The sequence below is a fragment of the Limulus polyphemus genome, unplaced genomic scaffold, assembly GCF_000517525.1.
Source record: "Limulus polyphemus unplaced genomic scaffold, Limulus_polyphemus-2.1.2 Scaffold2370, whole genome shotgun sequence".
NCBI classification, from domain to species: Eukaryota; Metazoa; Arthropoda; class Merostomata; order Xiphosura; family Limulidae; genus Limulus; species Limulus polyphemus.
The window spans coordinates 102,718-111,096 of record NW_013667980.1 but is presented as its reverse complement, the minus strand read 5'-3'; the positions used below and the strand labels follow the sequence as shown (position 1 = coordinate 111,096).

Sequence of the window (8,379 nt, the reverse complement as noted above, 5' to 3'; positions counted from 1 at the left end):
GGCCGCACCTTTTTTTTTCATTGTTTGTTTGTTTTGAATTTCGCGCAAAGCTACACGAGGGCTATCTGCGCTAGCCGTCCCTAATTTAGCAGTGTAAGACTAGAGGGAAGGCAGCTAGTCATCACCACCCACCGCCAACTCTTGGGCTACTCTTTTACTAACGAATAGTGGGATTGACCGACACATTATAACGCACCCACGGCTGAAAGGGCGAGCATGTTTGGTGTGACGAGGATTCGAACCCGCGACCCTCAGATTACGAGTCGAGTGCCTTAACCACCTGGCCATGCCGGGCCGAATTTCGATTAAAACAAAAAAGCAAGTTGACTGATTACTGCAAATGTTTGAGAATGACTCCAACCTGAAAGTAATCTTTTTTTTTTGTCCTTACAGGCAAATAATTATACCGAAGAAGTAAGTAATATAATATTTCCATATTTCAGCACTATCGGTTGTAACGTGTTCTTTCGGTGGGCAGGTTATTTGGTGAAATTAATGCGAAGTTCAGTCCATCCAACGACAACAAATTTACATATTTCTTCCTTAACGTACGCTGCAGGCTAGTACTACTTGTTCACAGTTGTAGCCCTAATTTCACGAATAATGTTTTCATTTTCAACAGAAATTTACTCGCTAATGACATTGCGACTAGCATACAAACAAGCTTATTTGTACAATTTCACGGCTAATCGATTTAGTAACTGAATGTAATACGTGACAACTAACACTGATTTGAATACTTCACTAATTTCTCAATCACTGAATAAACCGATACTGATATTTTGCAAAGAATCTCGATCATTAGCATTCATGAACATCTTAGGACTACATTATAATGATGGTAGCTCCTCTTAAAGATGTGGTGTAAAACAATACCATTTGTATTAAGAAAAATTAACCTGCTCATAAATTTTATTAGATTATACTTTCAGAGTTGTGGTGGAAACATTAAAAAGAAAATAAACCAACCCCACGTCTCAAAATTGGTGAGCAGTTTGGTGAATTACCGACGTATTCTGTTAGCCAACACTAAACGGTCTGGTATAGTTGACTCACTCTTGAATTATTTCTTTTGGATTACTTTTTTATTATCATAAGCCACTTTGTGTCAACGGTACGCCACTGGCACAAAGTTCTGATTAGAGGGTTGGTTGGTTCTTTGGAGTCAAGCACAAAGCTACACAATGGGCTGTCTGTGCTCTGCCCACCACGGGTATCGAAACCCAGTTTCTAGCGTTGTAAGTCTGCAGACATACCGCTATGCCACTGGGGGGCTAACTAGAAGGTAAAAAGGTTCCAAACCATTGGTTTAGAGGATTTCACTATCTAACATGCATTAACATTGCAAAATCAGGTGAAATGTTGTAATAATAAATATTTTTCTTTTAACTCATTGTAGAAACTTATTTTGTAATTTTAATGTTGCCAAATTTGATAAATAAGTCGGGAAACACAATCAGTCGATGCCAACTTTTCCACTACTAAATGGTATTGGTAAAAAAATTACATCATTTGCCATTAGCTTTTTCACCATTTAATTATCAATTCAAACTTTCTTTGTTCTCGGAAAATCTTTTTAAAAATCTTTTTACTTACTTATTACTTTGAGTAATAAACATTTTTTTTAGATTAATTTCTACTTTCTATAGATGTCCGTTTCACTAGCTAGCACTTGTCCTTGGTGGTTGAACGACAAATTCGAGGACTTATAATGCTCAAACTCGGCGTTTGATTCCTGTGGTGGGCACTGCGCAAGTTGACCAAACAACTGCCCCTCAGTTGCTGTGATCATTAAAAGTGAAACCCTTTTGGCTCACCAAATTACATGTTCATCGTTCTGGCTTGTTTGTTTGTTATGAATTTCGCTCGAAGCTACACGAGGGCTATCTGCGCTAGCCGTCCCTAATTTAGCAGTGTAAAACTAGAGGGAAGGCAGCTAGTCATCACCACCCACCGCCAACTCTTGGGCTACTTCCTTTTACCAACGAATAGTGGGATTGGCCGTCACATTATAACGCCCCCACGCCTGAAAGGGCGAGCATGTTTGGTGGGATGGGGATGCAGATTGCGAGTCGAGCGTCCTAACCACCTGGCCATGCCGGGCCCTTTTTTTTTTTTTTCACACCCATGGTGTTTTTGATTAGATTTTGTATTAGGATGAGAGAAAAAATCCAATTTCTAAATTGGGCATTACCTAATTAATATTAATATCCGACCAGCGCAAGCTATCCACTTAGGTCCAAACTAAAAATCAACCTGGCAGTGAGGATAGTTAGCTAAATATACTATTCTTAGGTTCTTATTTATAAGTCCCCAGTGGCACAGCGGTATGTATGCGGACTTACCATACTATAAACTGTGTTTCGAGCACAGATAATCCATTGTGTAGCTTTGTGCTTAACTACAAACAAACAAACTTATTTATGAAGATTTGAACGCTTTGTTTCAGACGTTGGGTACCTTCGTTGTAACGATGTTCTCGGTCGTAAACATGAAAATGTCGCATGACGTTTGGCCACCTTAGGAGAATTTTGTTAGTCTTAAATGCATACGCTAAACTTATAACGCAAAACAATTTCTATAGAAAAAAAGAACAATAGCACAAAATATAAAAAAACTAGTTATATTAAACATGATAACCAATATCAGTCCAGACCTCAGTGTCCGAGACTGAGACCGTGTAATAAATTACACAATGAAAAATAAAGCAAGAAGAATAAAACTTACATGCGTCAAAACAAACATTATTAACAACTTAACGGCGAATCTCTTACATGTTATACATGTTTCTTTTAACGTTTTCTCCTCCTATGAAAACAACAACAAAAATACAATGAAAAAAAAATGAATGAATAACAAAATAAACAAAAAAGGTCAGCAAATAAAACAAAAGAAAATCTGTTGTTGTTTTTCAAGAGTTTATGGTGTCAGTGAATTCTTTATGATCTTTGAAGCCGAACCGGAATGCAGCAGATCTACTAGACATGTTTTATTATAAGGGTTAACTTTTAACGTTGATGAAGTTCAACAAACCATGCGTAATGCAATGTGTAGTAGCAATTATATTTGAATAGCGCATGTTATAACTGCGGATCAAAGAACGGGGAATATGGCAGTTCGTGACGTAAGCAAAAATAATGGCGGTTTTGTTTGTTTGTTTTGAATTTCGCGCAAAGCTACACTAGGGCTGCCTGCACTAGCCGCCCCTAATTTAGCAGTGAAAGACTAGAGTGAAGGTAGCTAGTCATTACCACCCACCGCCAACTCTTGGGCTACTCTTCTACCAACGAATAGTGGGATTGGCCGTTACATTATAACGCCCCCACGACTGAAAGGGCGAACATGTTTGGTGGGATGGGGATTCGAACCTGCAACTCGCAGATTGCGAGTCGAGCACCCTAACCAGTTGGCCATGTTCTGTGTGGTGTATGTATATATATATTATGATTGGTTGTGATATGATTATTTACTATGTTCATGAAGTGGTTGTTCATGCTTGAGTCGTCTGGTGTCTTGAATGTTTTTTGAGTTATTCTTTAAAGGCGTGTGCTTTATGTTTATTCGTGTATGCTAGTTTATTATCATGTTTAAGCGTAGGTTAGGTGGTGATAATTGTTTTGTTTGACCTTGTAACGTTTTTTATACATGGGACCAGAAACTTTTGGGATCTGTTTTTTGTGTGCAGAAAGTGTCCCATTTTTTGTGATTTTAGTAACTTAATGTCGTTGTTTCTGAGCGTATTTTTTGCGTTTTTGTTTGTGGGTCACCGTTTGTCATATACTCTCTTCTTAGTCTTCTTCGTTCCTTTATTTTGTTGATTACGTCAAAGTAAAACTTTTAAATTTAGCCAATCTCGTTTTCGAGACCCAAATGGTTCGATACCGGTCTCGAGGCCTACAACACTGACCAATATTGTTAATGAAAATAATATTAAAGAAATAACAGAGTCGTCAACTTATTATTTTTTATTAAATTTTTGCACAAGAACTGAGTATACTTCACATACTGAACACACAAACACTAATTGGTAACTTCAAGTAATGTCGTAGATTGAATGTTCGTTGAACAACGTAGAATCAGTGTCACATAAACAAGACTCTCTACATTCTTTCCTAAAAACGCCGTATTGACCGATGAAAATCCACCAAGTGGCTCAGACAGTATAACTTTAGAGAAATCTGAGATAAATTATTATTACACAAGTTGGTGTTTAGCTGTGGAGTGAAGTAGCAGAACAATACTAATAATACGGCCAAAAACTAGTGTTTATGAAGATACAATATAATAAATTAAATTAATACCTGAATCGAACAATAAATAGGTACAATACTGAAGACCATAAGGTGTAAGTTACGCACAGTACGATGTTCACACAATGCAGTAGGCTCCTTAAAAATAATCGTTTTTTTTTATACACTAGAGTCTGCTCCACTCATGGTATCAGCCCCGTCACATCTTTCCTTGATCATGGAATTTTCTTAAGGGCAAGTCATTTCTTTACAATAAAGCTTCAGATTTCAGTTTCAATGCCAGCTGCGCTTTTGTCTACGATTTTATGAAAAAATCAAGAAAGCTTTCGATGACCTTGTATGTCTCCTATTCTCAACTCTAGCGATATGAACATAGTGAAGTACTCTTGACTTCACTATGAAAGTTTCGAATGCCTTGCAGTGTATTCATGTCGACAAAGGAAAAGGTTGAAGCATGAACGATTTCCACAACATCATTCAAAGCGTATTGAAAAAACGCGTGAAGAGCTGGGCTCAGGTGAAGAACCATCGCAGTATGCGAAGTTAAGTTTGGGAAAACTGCATCACGTGGTTGTCAATATCTAAAGCTATAACTAACACAGTTAGGCAGCATTTCCAAACCAGAAAAAAACTCCAACTATCAATACTTTCACTATTACTGACAACTGTACAAATGAATTCCAAAACAGAACGTATGATGTTATGTATAGGATAAAATCAAAAGGTATACACCGTGAATAATGCACGCGCATATACGTATTTAAAAGATTAATTCGATGAGTAAAGAAATTTAAAAAAATTCAAATACTTTTCCCCTAGTAACATGTTTACGCCTGTTATCAAATAATATATTCATCTTATCAGTCACCCACAAATCAATAGCTCAACAAAAGTAACCAAAATTTCAAATTGTCCAGAGAAATTATTTTGGGTTACTTTGTTTGTAGTTAAGCACAAAGCTACAGAATGGGCTATCTGTGCTCTGCTCATCACGAGCATCGAAACCCGGTTTCTAGCAGTGTAAGTCCGCAGACATACCGCTGTGCCAATGGGGGAAATTTTGAGTTGCATGCCCCACTATGGGGAGTGTTGATTTTTTAAAACTTATTATACAGAATTTATGAATCAGCTTCCAATTATGATATCATAATGAAATGAGTTAAATCAGATTGACAGCTATAAAGAAGGCAATGGATCAGAGTGCTGAATAGAAAATCCAAGGCATTTGTGTAAGCTTTAACACACTGCGATTCCAATTAATCCAAACTTATATGATTCCCAGTATTGATTTATTTGTGTTATCAGAATATGAAAGTATATACTGTATTAAACGTATTGATTCGATGGTGGCCAAAACTTGAGTTTTTTACTTAAATATACATATTTTATAAAAGCCCAGGATCAACCAAGTCCTCCCTCAGGGGTCGACCTCCCAAGATACTACACTACACTTCCTACATGCGCAAATGGGATGTAGCTCAAAAGTGTGGTACTTAGCAAGTCTTGGTATGCATTTTCTTTTTCAAGCTGTAGTGTGAGTTTAATGTTCCACACAGTTTTAAAGTGTTCAGTGCGAAATAATTTTGTTTTTTTTAGCTCAAAGTTGCACAATGGCTATTTGCGCTGTGTTCACGGTGGAGAATAGAACCCCGGATCCTAGTATTACAAATCCGCAAACTTATTGCTGGTCCAATGAGAGACGTTCAGTAGAAGCATCACAATCATATTTATGGTTAAAAACTGTAAATGGTCTTAAAATTCGAGTGTTTAAAGGATAAATAAATCGTAAGTTGCCCGGCATGGCCAGGTGGTTAACGCACTCGACTCGCAATTTGAGGGTTGCGGGTTCGAATCCCTGTCACACCAAACATGCTCGCCCTTTCAGCCTTGGGGGCGTTATAATGTGACGGTCAATCCCACTATTCGTTGGTAAAAGAGTAGCCCAAGAGTTGGCGGTGGGTGGTGATGACTAGCTGCCTTCCCTCTAGTCTTACACTGCTAAATTAGGGACGGCTAGCGCAGATAGCCCTCGTGTAGCTTTGCACGAAATTCCAAAACAAACAAACAAACAAAATCGTAAGTTTAATGCAAAGATGTAAAATGATAAGTATCCCATTCAATTTCTACCATTAAATTCGTTTATCAAAATACGTCACTAGAAATCTGAGTTGGCTTTGGATGAACAGTTGTGAGTTTGAAGGATATGACTTTAAAGAATGGTGGGGTTGGTGTCATGGCATGGTCCTGTTTTAGGTGATGTGGACTTGATTCATTGATAATAGAAGACACTTACTGTTGTATTGTGTCATTCTGCACCATGCAGTACTGCTGGTATAGATAGTAATATATTTGTTTGTTTGCTTGTTTGTTTGTGGTTAAGCACAAAGCTACACAACGGGCTATCTGTGCTCTGCCCACTACGGGTATCGAAACCCGGATTCTAGCGTTGTAAGTTCGCAGGCATCCCGCTGTGCCACTGGGGCAAAGCTACACAAAGGGCTATCTGTGTTCTGCCCACTACGGGTATCGAAAACCGATTTCTAGCGTTGTAAGTCCGCAGACATACCGCTGTGCCACTGGGGGGCTAGTATTATATAGTAATAATGAAAGAACACAATATCGTGTGTAGCAATTAGTGAAAAAAACCCACAGTAAACGGAACAAACTGTCAGAAGTTTGATACCAGAGAAACTAGTTTCGACATATTCGTGTGTCCTCTTCAGTCTCACTAGTTTCTCTGATATAAACTTCTGACAGTTTGTTCCGTTTACTGTGTTTTTTCACTAGTATTTTATAGATGAGGCACATTACTTTTTCAACATAATAATAATGCGTATGCCGCATTATAATACCGCTTGCACTGTTCAACGTTTGATTTTAATATTGTCTAGTGAATGCCTTGCACCTCCCAGAGCTCCAACCTCAATTGATTTGTATCACCTCCTGAAGGACAAACCTTAAAATATTGCAACATTTGAAGCTATAGTTTGGGATTTATAACTGGAAGTGTATGAAAGAGAAGAAGCTTAATCTCTAATTTACTACCGTAGACTTGGTTCGCCAAAAACAAAGAATATTTTCCTGTTACCAGGTTTACAATAACACCTTGAGTAAGTCAATAATCGTCACCTTCAACCATCACGTATTTTCCTACCATGAGCAAGGCCAAAGTAAAGTAAGTATAAAAGGCGAATATTATGTTTGTTTGTTTAATTATGCACAAAGCTACACAAGGGCTATGTGTGCTCTGCCCACCACGGGTATTGAAACCCGGTTTCTAGCGTTGTAAGTCCGCAGACATACCGCTGTGCCACTGGGGGGCACGAATATTATGAAAATTGTTTATGTTAGCTAAAAAACATATTATATAAAAAACATATTCTATTGATTTAAAAAGTATCTTCGTGAATCATGGATTGATTTGAAGACAAGGATTTGTTTCACTGTTATTCTCTGAACTTTTTTTTTAAATTTCGTGAATTTCTTTTTTCAGAAATTTTAATATTCATCCACTTTTATACAAAATACATAATTAATTAAGAATATACCTAAAAAATTAAGGTAGAATACAAGTAATATTGTATTTTCCTCTGATACATCTAGCACAATAAAGTATAAATAACTCTAAAGGAAATACTCTGAAAAATTGAAATTAGTTCAAGAAACAATTCTAAACGGGTTATTTAAGCAATAGTACAGATCTTGTTAAGGCAGATTGTAATGTAATGAAACCTACTTAGAGGTTGACACTTTTTTATTTATTCACAGTTGAACACTCAGTGTACTAGATTAATATCTATATATAGAAAATAGGAAGTTTGTTTATTTGTTCGCTATAGGAAACCAAACGGTTGAACTTGCAAATTTTAAAATAACTTCGTAATAACCAGTTTTTTACAAGAAATTTAATGGTGCTATTTATTTTGTATTTGGTGTAGTATTTAATGACTAAATTGACAATTAATTATTATTGCGCCATTTTTTTGTAATAACTTTTTTTTGTAATAAACATACAAACATAAGCACGTTTTGCACATAGAAAGCATTATGACAGGAGACACTCAGAGCACCTTGCTGTCAATTCATTATTTCCAAAAATAGTTTTCTTTAAATAGTGCTAAGTGGTTTC

The 8,379-nt window shown here is 36.9% G+C and overlaps 1 protein-coding gene across 1 annotated transcript in view; it reads left to right on the top strand.

Moving 5' to 3' along the window:
- LOC106466748 (protein unc-93 homolog A-like) overlaps positions 1–8,379 on the top strand; it is a 35,544-nt gene that overhangs the window by 24,178 nt on the left and 2,987 nt on the right. The window lies entirely within an intron of this gene.